Source organism: Mustela nigripes, chromosome 9 (genome assembly GCF_022355385.1).
Source record: "Mustela nigripes isolate SB6536 chromosome 9, MUSNIG.SB6536, whole genome shotgun sequence".
In the NCBI taxonomy this organism is placed as follows: domain Eukaryota; kingdom Metazoa; phylum Chordata; class Mammalia; order Carnivora; family Mustelidae; genus Mustela; species Mustela nigripes.
Genome location: NC_081565.1, coordinates 69,583,181 through 69,601,512, shown reverse-complemented (window position 1 = coordinate 69,601,512; position 18,332 = coordinate 69,583,181).

The following is an 18,332-nucleotide window of genomic DNA, read 5'->3' as shown; positions in this document are numbered from 1 at the left end:
AATCCAAAATGTATTTGGCCCTAAGCAGTTCCCTCCTCACCTAGTTTCTAAACCCATGTGTATTTTAAGAGAATCCTAATCCATATGTTCCCGATTTACTTTCACTAAGTCATCTGCTTGTTGTTGCTAAGAGTCCTTTGATGTCTAAGAAGAGTTATGAGCAATTTTTATGACTTCTCTGTGCCTTTGTTCTTTCAAGAGGCAAGATGTACTTTGCCTACATAGATGGCACTCTCACTGTAACAATCTAGAAGTTTCCTAAAATTTGGAAATGAGACAGAGTGAGTCCTACCCTTGACCAAGGGCCCATTCTTTTTCCCAGTGCCAAAATCATGGGGAAAAGGTCTGGTCTGACTCTAGAAGGTAATATGCTGTCAACATTCCAGCATCCCTTTCTTTTGTACTTTGATCCTTCCCTGTTTGGGCAAATCGATTCCTCTTGTTTGGAAGGATTGTTTATTAAAATATTAATTTGTTCTTGCTATACTTTTATTTATTTTTCTTTCTTCATTTCACACAAGATTCAGACCCTTAAAAATTTCCTGCTTCCAATAATTTTTGTTTTGGTAGGACTAAGAGCAGAACCCTAAACTTATTAAAGCTGTTATGTAGGTACCCCATTAAACTCATTTGTAAGTCCCCTGGAGAGTAAGAGAGGGAAATAGCTTCTAAGGCAGGGTGTTCAGGGAGGTTATTCCTTTCACTAAGATGAGGAAAGGGAATGATTTAGTCCTTCTGGGCTCATACTTTCTCCAAGCAAAGTCATAGGGCGATGACAAAATCTCAGAAATCATGGCCAAGTAAAGCATTGGAAACTGAAACTTGAATTCATGAGCTCCAAACCTAGTCCAATTGCCTATATCCCACGCAAGCCAGGGAAGCAGTTAAGCTTGCTTTGACCTACAGGAGCCATACAGGCTGGGTCACTGGGCTTAGTAGTGATCAGTGTGGAATAGTGTGAGAATTTGCTGATGTTCTAATGCTAAGCAAGGCCCTGGTATTCGTCCTAGGTCAGATAATCATGACTAGCACTGAATTTCCTTCACTATAGTAGGATGGAGCTGAAGTTAGATTTTTTTTTTTTAAATTTTATTTGACAGAGAAGAAGAGACATCTAGAGAGGGAATACAAGTGGGGAGTGGGAGAGGGAGAAGCAGGCTTCCTGCTGAGCCAGGAGCCTGATGCGGGGCTTGATCCCAGGACCCTGGATCATGACCTGAGCTGAAGGCAGATGCTTAACAACTGAGCCACTCAGGCGCCCCTGAAGTTAGATTTAAAATGATTTAAAGAAAATGTGGGTATGTGATGATTCTGTAATACTCAAATTTGTATATTCAGATTCATTTCTGCTATGCTCAGTTATTCTTCTCTTAGTGTACCATGAGCATCAGTCCACAGATATCCCCTTGTTGATGCTATTCTGTGTTAGGTTCTAGAGTGGGGGTAGTGGTTAATGATGTAAAAGAAGTTTCCAGCTCTGTTTTCAAGTAGCCAGAGGCAAAGGCTATTATATTCATTTTTAAAAATTTATTTATTTGACAGAGAGAGAGAGAGAGAGAGAGATCACAAGTAGGCAGAGAGGCAGGCATAGAGAGAAGGGGAAGCAGGCTCCCCACTGAGCAGAAAGCCCAATGCAGGGCTTGATTCCAGGACCTTGAGATCATGACCCTAGCCGAAGTAGAGACTAAACCCACTGAGCCACCCAAGCATCCCTATTATATTCATTTTTATTAACTTTTATAAAGTACCTTAATGCATTATAAGCACTTCACTAATTCCTATTAGTAGATTATCTCTTTTAATCTTTGCAACAGTTCTATAGGCAGAAACTTTTATTATTTTCACTTTATAGGTAAGGAAGATGAGGTTAGAAACTTGTCCAATATCATACTGCTAGTGAGTGTTCAAGTCAGGACCATATCCAGGTGTGTTTGACTTGTTTCCATACCTCAGTCTCAATTCTATAGTGCTTTCAGTAAGCTATAAAATAGTTCATAGAATTAAATGTGAAAAATAAAAAGAGGACCTGATCAAGTTCAGAAAGAGGAGTCAATGAAGGCTGGAATGATCAGAGATGAGCTCATGAAGAGGTGGGATTTCAAATGAGTATAGAATATTAAGGTTCTAATGTAACTTAGAATCTCCCACACCCTTTACAGCCCTTGTACATGGATTGAATTCAGACAAGCAGAGGGTAGAAGCATAACAACATGAGTGAAGGCACAGATGTGAGAATGATCATAGCATAGTCATTTTCATAGTAAGAAATCAAGCCAGAGGACAATAGGAAACGATTTGGAGAGAGAGGTAACTTACAGTGTAGGGTGCAGACAGTGTAGGGTGCAGAAATTACGCAATCCATGAATTCCAGGCTATATTTCTGAACTTTATCTCAAAGTATATTTCCTATCTTAGTATCTTAAATGTTTAAAAGACATATCTCTAGATACCATGCCCTATCTAAATCTGAAAGTTTTATCTTGATAGGAGCTAGGCTTTAGCATCCCCCCCCCCCAACCCCTCCAAGACCCCACCCCAAAATCCTAGTGATTCAGATAGTAACTGAAGTCTGAAGACTATTGCTGTGGACTCTGGGAATCAGGTGCATGACAGACACTAGAGAGTTCAGAACAGAGAAGAGGACTATGAGGATTTATTAAGTTGTAGAACATGAATTAGAGACCAGAGGGATCAGCCTAGATTTGGATGTCAGTTACAGTACAGCACAGGGCTTATCATCTTGGAAAGAGCTTGTAGTGGCTGTACAAAAGGGAACAGCTGAATAAGGCTTAATTTGAAAGAAGTACCAATAGACTTGGTGACCAGCTAGGTTAGACCCATCCAGTCAATCACTAGGCCTATTGTCTCTACCTCACACAGGTAGAGACAGTTTTCTCAATTCTCACATCTCATGTTGTTACTGCCATGGCCTTCTTGCTAGTTTTGCTGCCTTACTCCTTATCTTCTACCCATCCATCTGTTCTCCATTCTCTACCTTATGAGAGTGTTTTTTCTCAAATGCAATACTCTCCAGGTAATTGTTCTGCTAGAAAGTGTTTAATGGTTAGCTATTGCTCTCAGGATAGCTAAAATTTATTTATAAAGCATGTAAGGTCTTTCATGGTCTGGCCTATTTTGCTTCTCAACTCCTTCTCTCTCACTGCTCCCTGTACCTCTAGGTCTCAGGTACACTAAATTTGGATCATAGCTTCTTTATAGCTCTGAATCTTTGCACATGCTCTGTTCTCTCTAGAACAGTTTCCTTTCCTTCTTGTCTGGTAAGCTTAGGTTTCGTGTTCTCCAGGAAGCCTTCCTTGACCACCACCAGACTGCCTGTTGGATTCGGACTTCCTTTTGCCTGTTTTCACTGTATTCTGTTTTTAATGTGTAAGATCCTTGAGGGAAGGCCATGTCTGAATAAACACCAGCATCTGATATCGTGCCTACCACAGTAGCTCCTCATGACATGTTTGCTGAATAAATGAACAAAATGAGTGATAGAAAAAGAGGGAAGGGCCAAGGATATCACCAAGATTTCATGCTTGATTATATGAAGGTGATGTCAGAGCTTTCACTTACCTCCTCAACAGCCTCTTTCTTGATTGTAAGGGACACAGGGGGCCTTATCTTTGTCAGGACAAAAACAATAAAGATGGAAACTCTAAGACTTAATCTCTTAACTGAATCCATCTACTTGACACTTAAAAGTCGACAGCCCTTCCAGTCAGACGGATAATGATCAGATTGTGTATAACAAGACTGAAACTTTGGCTATCAACTCTGTATTGGGTAAAGCGCATTAGGACAGAGGGCTATGTAGTCATTCACTAAATGGCAGTTTTTGTCATTTAAAAGGAACCTCTGTTCCACTGGGAGAGGGAGAGACAAGGAACAGGGTGTCTTGATCCTAGGGAGAAGCAGCAACCTACTTTGTGTGTTGACTTTCTGTTTGTGAGATATATAGTCAGTATTTCTAATGAATCTGCTGGAAGCGGCTGGAATATTATGATTTATAGCACCTTCCCACTCTCTATCATAGCATTTTATTAGATGGATGGGAAGCTGGTAGTAATGAGGTTAGGAATGAGAAAACATCCATCAAACCCTGCTACATCTTCTCAGGAAAGACAACACACTATCTCATATGTCACAGGCAGTGATCTAGGTCACGATGATATAAAATGCGTGATTAAAACCAAGCATTTGACACTAGATAATAGGCATCTAGTTAAAAAATAGCTCTAGTGTTCCCGACTTTTAATTAAACCCAACTCGTAAATATGCACTGTGGTAAATATACTGCAGAATGGGGCTTGTTTATACTCTACCACATAACAATTACCTCCAGAATGGGTGCTTTATTTCACTACATGGTGTTATTAGTCAGGCGATGGACTGAAATACAAATGTTAAGCCAGTGATGTCAGATAGGCATGCCACAGCAGTGCACCATTCGACTCCTGCTTTCTCCTCCTGCCTTCGCTGCTTTCCCTGCCCTCTTCCTTCTCCAGTATCCCCTCACCCTTTTGACCAGAGTTATCAATCTAAAATCAAACACATTTAATCATTTCCAGCAATCTCTCATAGTACCTTTGATTGCGTCAGTAATGACTGGAAGGGAGAAGATCTTTTAAGTACATAACCTTGACGTTCAGTAAATCTGTCCTGTTAATGGGTTTATTCTTTGGCAGGCCATTCATATATGAAAAAGTTGTTTGTTTGTTTTAATATCAAGTCCAGTACTCGAATACTAATATAAAGCTCAATGAGAGAGGAGTTAGAAACAGTAACTGAGCAGGGCTTTTATTTTTTTTTACTTTATTGGGTATTTGGAAATTCTTGGTTGATAGCGTAGATCATGGAAAGAGCACTGGTCTAGGATCTAGATTTTATCTCTAACATTAATTGGTCCTCTGACATTTATTGCCTCTTCACCATCCAATTCCAGTGAGTTTTTGAATTTGAAAAATGAGATTAGACCTTTTCCAAGATCTCTTCTCTCTGGTGGCCTGTCAATCTGTTAAATTGATGCATCTCGAACCTTAATGTCAGACAGATCTCTTGGGGATCTTGTTAAAATGCAGATTTGAATTCAACAAGTGTGGGTGGGGCCTGAGATGCTATATTTTTGACAAATTCCCAGTGAACCCTGATCCTGTTGGTTTGGAGACCACACTTTGAGTAGCAAGATGGATTCTGAAAAACAATCTGAGGGTTTTGAAAGGGCGGGGGTGGGAGGTTGGGGGAGCCAGGTGGTGGGTATTATGTAGGGCACGTATTGCATGGAGCATTGGGTGTGGTGCAAAAACAATGAATTCTGTTATGCTGAAAAGAAATAAAAAAAAAATACAAGGATCATTCTCACCATTGAAAATTTTAAAGCTCCAAGTCTTTTTTTCTCTCACCCAGTGTCATTACTTCTATATGTAGTGCCCAACTATAGCACATCTACCTCCTTTAAGCAGTATATTATTAAAACTGCTTTCTTTTGGCTTACAGTTTTACATTAAGATAATTTCTGAATATACAACTCCCCTCATAAAGTTCAGTTCAGTTCATTTAGTATTTCTCTAGTGTCACAATGTAATTTAGCAACCCATTCCAATGATCAGACAGCTCCCTGGCAGAGTGATTCTTAGTCCCTTTGGATTCCACATGTTCCTGCTTAAGCTCTTCTTTCTTTCTCCAGTCTCAGAGGAGATGAAGAACAGCTGATCACCTGTGGAAGTAATTTATCCCAAATTAGCCTGGACAGGCCATGTGCTCAGAGAAGGAAAATTCTGTTAATAAGCAGGAAGCCAAATAGCCAACCTTGTGCCCCAAGACTTGTATCTCCCCAGAGCTGGGAAGCAAAGGTTTTCTATCCAGGACAGTCAAGTGGTTAACCAGCCACAAACAGCTGTGAGTGGGCTGGTCTGAGCTGCCTGTATGCATTTGGAACGAGGAGAGTTTCTGCCTGCATGAGGTTTAACTTATTATTTTATTTCTTTTTAATATGAAGATCAGACCGGTACTCTCTTTTCCCTTATTTTCATTCAGTTTTGATGTGATTGCCGTAATTATGTGTCAGCTATTACCAAGCACATTCTAATTACTCCATTTATCGCTAGAATTATTGTTACTACATGGTGCTTTGTTCATTAGTGAACTCTGAGGGGACTTCTTGCACATGTCAGACTTTAGAGACAGTCTGATTTTACATGATGTGTGATACTCAAAATCATTATTATTTCGAACAAATTCACAAAATTAACGTGTGCTTTTCAGTTGGGTTTTCTTGACTAATACAGTTCAGCATTTTCCATTTCTGAATGTGTTGTTACTAGGACAAGTAACAATTTGATAGGAGGACAAAAAAAAGGGAAACACTTTGAATCAATATTTTGCTTTCAGCTCTTAAAAATAGCACCATGGTGTTTGACTTTTCAAATTACTAAATTTCTTCATTGATTTTTGTTTTTTAACTGCATGAGTTGGTAGGCTTTGTGATTCTGAACCCAGCTTTTCTGTTGACTTACCGTGTCTTGAGCAACTGGTCAGTTGAGCCTCCCTTTATCCATCTGTAGTTTGAATGGAGCTATCCCTCCATGTCCTAATGATGTTGTGAACTTAACATGTTGGTTTTACATGTAAGAAAATGTCAGTATCCTCAAATCTCAGGAAGGCAAAGTCTATTAAATTTAATACATTTTTACTGATTTTACATAATGTATTCTAAGCTTCTTATCAAAAACCAGTTCTGTACCAGTTCACTCAGGGAAAATGTAAGAGTACAACCTAATTTAGCATAGAATTTATATACTTTTTATAGATGAGATTATTATTTTTTTTTGTTCTAAAATTTTCAGTAAGATATTTCTTCTATCTTTTTCTCTTACCTAAACTCCCAAATGAAATTGACCAGAGAAAAATAAAATGCATCTAGAAACTAGGGATAAGTGTTTATGGGAAGATTTTTCTTCAGCTTAGGAGCAGTAAAACATGACATCCTGAATAAAAAGGAAGAGAATACAACTTAAAAATATTGCCTGCAGATGTAATTGTGGGCACTTGCTTTGCACTTGCAATAAAGTTTAAAAAGAGAGATACTAGAGATACTAGGCATACTAGCATGAAGAATTGGGAAGAAGAGATAGGGAGAATTAAGTAGGAGCTAGTAAGATTAGTTTTAGAAAGGTGAGAAAATAAAGTATCATACTGGAATTAATGTTTTCAGAAAATCAAATGAGCAGCTTGGAAAACAAAGTTGGTAAACTCAACTAGAATACAGAAGGACAGGTTTAAAAAGCAAAAATATCTATAGAGATGACAGGGAGATCAGAGTAACAGATAATATCTGTAAAAGATGAAAATGATTCTGACCAGTGGAAGCCTCTCCTGAAACAAAAACTGAAAGATGAATTGAAAATAAACAACGTTGAGGAAAAGCAGCAGTAAATTTAAAACTAGGTAAATTTGGGGTGGTGGGTGGCTTAGGCGTTAAGTGTCTGCCTTCCGCTCAGGTCATGATCCCAGGGTCCTGTGATTGAGCCCCTCGTCAGGCTCCCTGCTCAACGGGAAGCCTGCTTCTCCCTCTCGCACTCTCCCTGCTTGTGGTCACTCTGTCTCACTGTGTCTCTCTCTGTCAAAAAATAAATAAATATTTTAAAAAATAAAAATAAAAATAAGTAAATTTACCATTAAATATTTGTAGATTGTAAATGAGAATATGAATATCATAAATAATTATTGAAAAGAAGATGTAAGATGTGCAAAATAAATTTGGTCTAGAGGGTAAATTATAGATATTAAAGCAAAATAGTTGGAAACAAGTTAAAAAGGATTAATTTACTTGTTTCACATAAGGGAATCAGCAGATATTGATAATTAGAGAGTATTCAACATGCTTAGAAAAATCTTTGACTTGAAAAAAGATAGTTAACCTGAGTTATTAAAGAAAAAAGTTTTCAGATTTGTCAAAATCTGAATGTCAAAAATGCAAAGAACCAAAAGTGTGAAAAAATTAAATCATTTAATCTAAGGAAATAGATAAAATCAGGTAAAATATTTCTACCAAAAAATAACTGGGATTTTTTTTAAAGGTTCTATGCTTTTTTTTAAAAAAAGATTTTATTTATTTATTTGATAGAGAAAGAGGGAAGAATATAAGCAGGGGGAACAGCAGGCAGAGGAAGAGGGAGAAACAGGCTCCCCACTGAGCAAGAAGCCTGATGCAGGACTAGACCCCAGGACAATGGGATCATGACCTGAGCCAAAAGCAGATGCTTAACCAACTGAGTGACCCAGGCACCCCAAGGCTTTATGCTTTGTATAAAAACTTTACCTAAAATAAAATTACAGAGAATAATGAAAGAGGAATGGCAGTGTGAAGTTAATAGACAAAAGCAAAAGAATAAAATAATTGCTAATAAATTAATATTAGTGTAGATTTCAAGGCATTATTTGATTACAGGAGTATAAATGCAAGGCAAATAACCATTAAGCCTTATTACTTTACTTTGGAAAAATGTTGTAATCTGCAATGAAGTATGAATGTCATGAACTTTATTTGATGAATAAACAGGTAACTTAAAATATAAGTAAAATCTATTAGAAATACAGAAATATTGATATAATATGATGACAGTATGTTACCATAATTTTTTAGTTTTTGAAAAATGAAATAGGAAAAATAAACCATGAAAATAGAGGATGAATAATAAAGCAATAATATCAAGTTGATAGAAACCTATCTAACTTAACAACTTAAACAAATAAAATATATTTTCTTTCGGACTGGCCTAAATGTTTTTTATAAAATTGATCATGTGTTATACAACCACATCTCAATAAATGCCCCAGATCATAAATCTTGTAATATTATACCACCTGGCCAAACTGCAATAAAAATCTTAGCAATATCAATAATAGAGAATATAAACTAAAAAAGAAGGAAACTTAGATAAGACACTCTCTTAATATGTTATTGTCAGGAAGTAAAACATGAAGTCATACACAAATTAGAAAGTAAAGGCAGTAAATGTAGTTCACACAGTGCAGTTCACACAGTGTACTTCAAACAGTGTTTTCTGGTAAATGACACTATTATAGTCTAAAAGTGAATTATTTATTTAAACCATTTCATTATTAAGCAAATTAAGCCCATAAATTAAAAAATTCAATGCACAGAGTAGATAAAACAAAACAGTAGCAGAAGGAATTATTGCAGAATACATTTAAGAATTAATGATTATAAATGAAAAAGCAGTGAAAATGAGCCCAAGAACTGATTCTTTAAGGAAAAATATTGATAACCTCTAACTGGCATGAAAAATATAAATGAGGGAAAACCATTCCAAAGGAACAGTTGCAATTGATGACTGCATTTTCCACGTTTACAGCATTCTTCGTTTGGCTTTTATGATGCTCTACTACCCTGGATTTCCTTATAGTTTCCTGGACTTGTTTCCTTTGAAAGCTGCTCTTCTGTGACCTCCAAATATTAGAACTCCTCACTGCTGGTCCTTTGCCCTCTTCTTCGTTGGATGTGAATAGCACTCACTCACCTATGATTGCCAGCCTTCCATTCCAACTCCAAGTCTGTCCCTTGAAGTTTGTATATCCACCTCTTTGTTGGTTGGTTGGTTTGTTTCTGGAGGTATAACAGGTATTTTACCTTTAATATATGTGAAATTGAACTCTTGTTTCTCCTTTTCCCTCAAGCGTGTTCCTCAATTCTTCTTCCCTATCTCAATAAATGACAAGGCTATCTCTTAGTTTCACAGGTCAGAAATCTCAGTCTTTATTATTTTACCTTTTCCTTTTTTAAGCAAGTCTGATTGCTTTCCCTTCCATATTACATAACCCAATGCATTCTCTTCTCTCATCTCCTCAGCCCCTTCCTGGTCTAAGCTGTGAGTCCCTCTTGCCTGGATTATTGCAGCAGTCCCCTTACTAGCTTCATGTTCACACAAACCTTCTCTACACTATCCTCCGCACAGCAGTGACAGACAGTTGTCTTTTTAATAGACACATATTCAAAATTCTTGGATGGATTGCCAGTGCTGGTAAAATAATAACTAATCCATACAAAAATCTGCACAAAAATATTTGTAGCAACTTTATTCTTCATTGCCAAAACTTAGAAGCAACCAGGATGTCCTTCAAGAGGTGAATGGGTAAACAAACCTTCATATCTGCAGACAATGTAATTTACTTCAGTGATAAAAAGAAACGAGCTATCAAACCATAGAAATACAGGAGGAAACCATAAATGCATATTGCTAAATCCAAGTATCTAGTCTGAAAAGGCTACATATTGAATGATTCCAGCTATATGAATCTGGAAAAGGCAAAGCTGTGGAGACAGTAGAAAGATCAGTGGTTGCCAAGGGCTTGCTTGGAGGGATGAATGAATAGGTGGAGCACATGCAAATTTTCGGGTTGGTGAAATTATCCTGTATGAAGCTATAATGATGGATACATGATATTAGACATTTGTCAAACCTAGGGAGACTACACACAACCAAGAGTGAACCCTAATGTAAATTGTGGTTATCAGTAACAATGTATTATAATTTATTCATAATTGCTCAAACTTTCATCATTTGCAACAAATGTACCACACTAATGAAAGATGTTAATAATAGGGAAAGTCGGGTGGGGGCTGATGTGAGGTTGTGGATTGGGGGAATGAATGAGAATGGGAGGGAAAGAGGTTATCTGGGATCTTTCCATTCAAACTTTGTGTCAACCAAAACCTGCTAAAATGCGAAGCCTAAGCAATTAAAAAATTATCTAAATTCTTTACTGTGATTTACAAAACACTTATTATAAATAATATCTTTCCTAATATGGATGACTGAATTATTCTGCATTTTATATAAAGATCTATGCATAATCAGTTATAATTTTTCCTTTTGAATGGATTGCCAGTCCCTAATCTCCCTTATAGGAATTCTCCAGTAGCCACTGAAAGGACCTGAATGCTTCATAACCTGCCTGGCTTTCCAGCATTCTCTCAGGACCCTCTCCACATCACTCTGTGTTTTAAGCACCTGGTACTTCTTTCAGTACTCCAAATACAGGAGGGGCTGTCCTGCCTTGGAATATTTTTGGGATTTATTTCTTTCTTCACAGAACTGGTTCTTCCTAATCTTCTAGTACTGGATTTAAATATCACTCCACAGAAGTCTTCCCATACTTTTCCATCTAACTTTATACTTTCTTAGCCCTGTAATTCTACCCCAATTATTTTCTTTAAATGTATGTTGTTACCTTCATAGAACTTGTAACAATTTGTGATTACTTGAGTGCTTGCATGTTTACTGTTGTTCTTCCCCACTAGACTATGAGATCCTACAGGGCCTGAAACCACATATGTTTTGTTCATCAGTAATTACCCAGTGCTCTGAGCAGTGTCAGACACTGAGTAGATAGTCAACAAGGGGGCAATTGATGGTGAAGATGGGTCTAAGATCAGACACGGAGTGACTGTCATGAACAATTTTTATTCTTATTAATTTGACAAACTTTAAAAAAAGGACAATTTATAAAGAAAATATGAATTTCTGAAAGTAATTCAAAAGGCAATAGAAAATCTGAATATTCATGACATAGAGAAGATTGTTAAAGAACTAACTCTGATGAGAATACCAGGCTAATAGTTTGAGGGTGTTTTCCCCCAATCCTTCAAGATAAAAATATAATTCCTATATTATTAAAATGTTATTGAACTTCAAAAAAGATGAATTGATTCCCAGTTCATTTTGTGAATTACAAAATATAGCTAGTTCATGTAAGAATAAAGATTCAAAACCTCTAAATAAATAATGGCAACTCAAATATAGACTGTATTAAAATAATAATATGCTATGAACATTTTATTAAGTTTAGAAAAAGATGGATTGATCCCCAGTTCATTTTATGAATTGTAAAAATAGGAAACTCACTTAAGAATAAAGATTCAGAAACTCTAAATAAATAATAGCGACTCTGATACTGCATTCTATTAAAATACTAATACACTATGAATGTGTTGGCTTTATCACAGACATGCAAAGAAGTTTTAAAAACGGAAAATTTATTAAAACAATTCATCATATCAAGAGATCAAAGAATGTGAAAAAATTATGTGATCATCTCAAACAATGCTAAAAAGGCATATGATAAATTCAACTTCAACATATAAAGAACACTTTTACAGAGTAGGAATAGAAGGATATATATTTAGCATGTTAAAAACTATTCTAAAACTGAAGCATATATTTTAACAAAATGTCAAAAGTTAAGGAGAGTATAGAGTAGCATTTGAGAGCACATTTTATATCTGCAAATTTCCACATTTATAAAATGGAGATAAATAATGGAATTTATTTATGGGGCTACTATCATTATTATATCATATGATATTTGTAAATAGCTTTACACACTACCTAGAGTATACTAATAGAAATTAAACTTGTATTTCTGTTTCCTCTTCATCATTAAAATATTAAGGGTAGCTTCATTTTGAATGATGAATGTATAGAAGATTAAAGCAGTTTACAAGTAAAGGAGTACAGCAGAACAGCCCAAGAAAGAGAATGATACTAGATTTTTCATTATGAGAGCTCTGAGAGCAAAGCTAATAAGGAGTGGCCTTGGAGCTAGAGATCCACATTTCCAAACCTCAACACTGAATGGCCTCATAGTGAATCCATGGCCTTAGAAAAGCTGACGCCAGTGTACTAGAAGAAAAAATTATCCTGAAGGTTACTTGGAGAGAATCCGAGGAATTGAATCTCTCTGGTTTACTTGGCCCCGTTATACCTGGCATGTGCCATGAGACCTCATCTGGAACCTTGAGCTATATTAGCCTGAATGTCATTCACTTATGGGTTGGGTAATTTTGTGCTATTTTGATGCTTTAAAATATCATACAACAGTTGATTCACTTCTCTAGGGAATATGTTTTTGTGATACATCCCAGGATACTGATGAATCCCAAGAGGATCTCTGGATACCTAGCAAGATATAGTTTCCATTCTAAGATTTTTAGTTTCAAGCCTAGCTGGGACATTTTGGTCTGGGATGATGGAGAGTTGACATCCTTATGACAAATATTATGTGCCTGTTAATAATACAGGTAAGAATGTTTGTTATTACTATTTAATTTTGTCTTGGAATTTCCATCCAAGGAAATAATACAAGAAAAGGAACTATAAAAGTAATGGAAATATAATTATTTTTAAATGACAGGATTGGTTACCTAGAAAAATCTAAAAGAATTGACTGTAAAGCCCCGAGGACTAGTAATAGAAAACAGAGTTCAGTAAAGGGACTTCTCTTTAAATACATATACACAAATTTACATATTTCTTATATATCAGAAAGAACCATTTAGGAAATATAAAGGGGGAAATGCCATTCAGAATAACAACATAAATTTTAGCTTAAAACAAAATCTGGAAGGTCTTGATAAAAAAAAATTCACAAAACATTTAATGGAACACTTAAGAAGACCTATCTTGAGACATTTGAAAAGACCTATCTTATACTCACATAGGAAGAATCAAGATTTTAAAGATGTCAGAGTTACCCAACTTTACCATAAATTATAATACAAATAGTGCTGTGCATTTTTGGCTGTATCTGATGAAATGATTTGGAAATTATGGAATACAACCAGCTATAACAAAGAAAGAAACATTAATCTAAAAAGAATAATGTGTTTAATATTTGTACAACCAAATATTAAAATGATCAATAAAGCTACAGTGTGTCAAAAATAATCTATGGAACAAAATAACAATTTTAAATTAGACTTAAGTGTATGTTAGGAACAGTATAGTAAGAAGAGATTACATGAAAAATGGTGTTGGAAATTTTGGCTAATTAGTAATGAAAACAAAAAAATCATACCTTATGAAATGAAATAAGATTAGATTTTACATGGTTTATATATTTAACTATAAGTTAGGTTGTAAATTAGTATTTGTCTGAATCAAGGATGTGGAAATCTTTTCGAAACTTAAAACAAGTCTTTTTAAAACCGTGAAAGAAAAAGACTGGTGGTTTAGATTCTATAACTGTTTTTGAAGTTTTCTTTGTCAAAACTTACTATTAACAGGGTGTTCAGAGAGGAGCTGAAGAAAACCTCATCCCCTGAGAGATATTAAGCTGGTCTAAACGAGCAAAGACAATTATGTAAAATCCCTGGAGAGGAATCAAAGGGCTTATGACACATTAAGGCACATTTATTCAACAGAGGCTATAGAATCTTGCATGAGGGCATGGCATTTGTGCTAGGACTGCACCTATTGCCTCATAGCCTTGTGTTCCAGAAAAGCTGTTCCAGCAGCCTCAGCAGTGGAGTGGCAGATCTCCGCTCTCCTAGCTTTCTTGAGTGGAAGAACTATTCCTAGTGGACTTGGCAGCTGGTAAACATCAGCTGATCTTTCCACAGCTGCATTGCAGCAGAAGCCCTAAATTGAGTGTGTGGTAGCAGTGCCCATTACCCTACTCCCAATTCTTGCCAGGTATAAAGTAGCTGGTGGGAAAGTTGCAGGAAAATGTAGCTGTCCAAGCCTGTGTAGCTCTGTATTCCCAAGTTCTAGGAGGCCTGGCAGCCAAATGTCAGGTTCCGCCTTCCGTGACCTCGGGCCAAAGAGCTATTCTGATTAGATTTAACTGCTGATAAAGCTTGGCATATTCCATATTCCCTGACTCTGGGGTGCAGAAGACCTGAAGGCAATTCACAAAAGAAATATTTGAAATGGCTAATAAATATACACAAGGCATTCAAACCTTTTGAGTGCAAGTTAAAAGATTAGTGAGATTCCATTTTTCATCTGTGAAACTGGCAAAGATTAAAAACATATAATATGCATTGATGGGGAATGGAAAATGTGATCTTTCATTGCAATACTTGATAAATTTAAAATCTTACTCAGCAGTATTCCTGGTACTCATGTAATTGTTTTGTGGGGGGTAATTGTTCTTTTTTTTTAAAGTTACCAAAAAGGATTTTTCCTCCCCCTATATTATTATTGAAACAATAGCAACAAAGAAATCAAATCATCAGTAAATACTTAAGATATTGTCAGTTGCCTTTTTTTAAGTGACTTTACCATATATATCTTAGATCATAGTAATACTGGTAATTGACATTTAGTCACTGAATGAGTTAGGGAAACAGTTGCCTTTATGCTTATCTTTATTTAGATGTGAACAATCCTGTAACTCATTTGTTCAGGTGGGTGGCGAGCCTTATCAAAGATTATTAGTTGTTTTCATTGATAACTTAGCTGTACTTACAAACATGATACAAATGTGCCACCAGTAGCACTAAATGAAAATTCTTCCATGTTGTGAAGAGGAAACAAAAGGCGAAGAAGAGACATGAACTATTGGAGGTAGGAAATATTCCCAAGTTCTGTTTTCATGAGTTATAGGAAATATAAATAATTTTGTAATGTAAACACTTACATCCAGATTAAGCAGTGTCGTCTTTCAAGCATTCTCTTGATCTTTCAAAGAGCCCCCCCCACCCCCAGTATTCCCAAGTAAATAAGCATAGCATATGTTTCTTAAAGTATTCCTCCTTCCCCCACCAGTCACTATGAGAGATGAAAACTGAAGATAGGGAGGATGGACAACGCACATCTTTATCATTGATCTTTTACTCTGGCCTTCAAAGTTATCATTCAGTAGCTCTAATTAAATGACCAAGAGAAATCTATAGTTTTCTAGACTAGCTAAAATTTTAAAAAGATTTTATTTATTTATTTATAGAGTGTGAGCGGGTGGGGGCAGAGGGAGAGAGAGAATCTTAAACCCACTCTGCACTGCGTACAGAGCCCAATGTGACGCTTCATCCCACAACCCTGAGATTACAACCTGAGCTGAAATCAAGAGTAGGATGCTTAACTAACTGACCACTCTGTCCCCTAGACTAGTTAAGTTCCTAACAAAAATCTCAGCTTACTTTTTGAATTCAGCAATTAGTCAACAGATTATTTAACTAAAATCCTTTGTATTTCATAAAAAAGGTATGATACAAAAAAGATTAATAACCTACACAGGTGTATTTAGCACCCAGCCTAAGAAAAACATTATTACTGATATTGTTGAACCTCCATGTATTTCATAGTACACATATTCTACAATGGTTCTTTTCTTCTAACATTTTCTTCTAACAATCACATAACATTTGTGATTTGGAATCACACAACTAGTGTTGTGCAAGTTGACAGAATAGTGAGATTCCATTCTCACTATTGAGATGGTGATATTGGCACTAGTTCATTTTCACTGCTATGTGGTATTCCATTGTATAGCTATAGAGAATCTGTAATATTATAACGTCTCAAGTGAGGGAGGTGATGGTCCTAGTCACACTCTTTGTACGGTACCCCTAGAGTCTTGGGCCCATTTCTGTGTTCTATATTTTAAGATGAGGAGTAGTAAATTCATGATTAATTGATACTGTTGATGAATGGTGAAGGAGTTAGGGATTGTTTTGATTGCAGTGGTGGATGGTAGAGAGGGCTATCTTTAGAAATATGTCTTTAAATGATACCAGTAAGAGGACTAGACCATGCATGAAGGCAATTTCTTCTCCCCACCAATGTTCAAACTTTAATTCACTAGCTGGACTATTAGTTATGTAGAAGGGATTCAATTCAGAGGTGTTTGTGAGGATAATATCTATGGTTACATAAGTTTCTGAAGCTATTGTATTTTTTTGGAGATATTATATCTAACCTAAAAAAATTAATGTTCACTTGGTGTGTAAATGATATTGTCTCATATTTTAGAAGTCTTAATGTATGTATTTTTTTCATTTTTGCCCTAAAGAACATAGCTAAATGTCCCCCAACCTCACAGAAATTTGGTTGTACCCTTTTAACCTATTAATTTCATGCTTGTTATATGTTGATCATCAGCCAACCTGTTTCAGGCTGCAAAAAGTAGAACTGCAATTTAAATATGTCATTAAGCTTGAATTGCTGTAAATAGTAGTTTCAGAAACAAAGAGAGTTGTGATGATAGAGATTAAAATATTTGGGTTAGGGACCACATCTTATATACCCTACTATCCATGTCTGTTTCTTAAAGTATTGCCTGGAAAAATCAAAGTACATAATTAATATTGGTTTAATTTAAATAACTACTGTTTCTCAATAACCATAGAAACTGTCCATGTCATCAGTGTAAGGAAGAGTCTAGATTCATATTCACATGTTTATTCTCTGTGTACAAAATTTCATGTAGTCATTGCTTACTGTGAACTATAGGGGAGTAGGAAAAGGTATTGGGTGCTGGGATAAAATAGATTTGAAGTCAGTGGTTTAGTTTTGAGCACATGATAAACACATTATACTACAGCTCAACAAAACAACACATTTGTTTTCTGGGGTGCAGAAGCGTTCAAGAAATGCAGCAGAAAAGGAGTGATTGAACTCATTGTGTTAAAAGCCTTTAATTTTTGATTTTTGCGAGACAATTCCTCTCTACTCCAAAAGATAATATTAGTAATTTATATTTTGGATTACATAGTACTCAAAATGACTTTTGAGTCAATTTTTAAGGTCTGTTTTGATGACTTTGAAAACAAAGTTTTACCAACCTTGACACACTTGGGAATTGTGGCTTTGAAAGAATTTGGACATAAATTACTCTTTTTTGGAGTTCACTGGCAAGTGTCATACATGAAGGCAGATATTCATCCCAGACACTAAGATAAGTGTTCTTGATTTCATTAAGAGGCAAGAATAGTTCTGTGGAAAGAAAAAATAAATTCCTAATGTGAGTACAAGTTGCTTTCTTGATGCCATCGTGATCCTCATAGCAAGAATGATTTATTATGTTGGGTTATATCATCCAGCTCTTTTTTTTTTTCCAAAGGAATAAATCACGTGCTTCTATTACTATGATAATATGCAAGCAACTCTAACCACTGTTGAGTGCTCTTCCAGGCACATCTTTTATACTGTGCCAATTAAGCAGAAGGTGTGGAATGTTGGCAGGGGGATTTAAATGTCTCATTGAAAGGTCAACACCTAACAACAGGACAGCATTTATCCTGAACTGGACTGTAGAGTCAGCACTGGGTTTGAGCCCAGTTGCTGTTGGGAGACTTAAATATACAGTCCTCCAAATGAGAGCAGGTGGTGTCAAAGGAGCTATACTGGTGTACAAGATATATCCTAAAATAGCTTTAAGCTTCTCCATGACCTCATTTTGCCACGCTGGCTTGCTTACGAGTGTGTTTTTGGGTGGTGTTAATGTTCTAGTGTTAGCCATTATAATTTATGGACTGACATAGTATCGTTAACACTGAGCATGGATTGTACTCAGTAGCCAAAGCA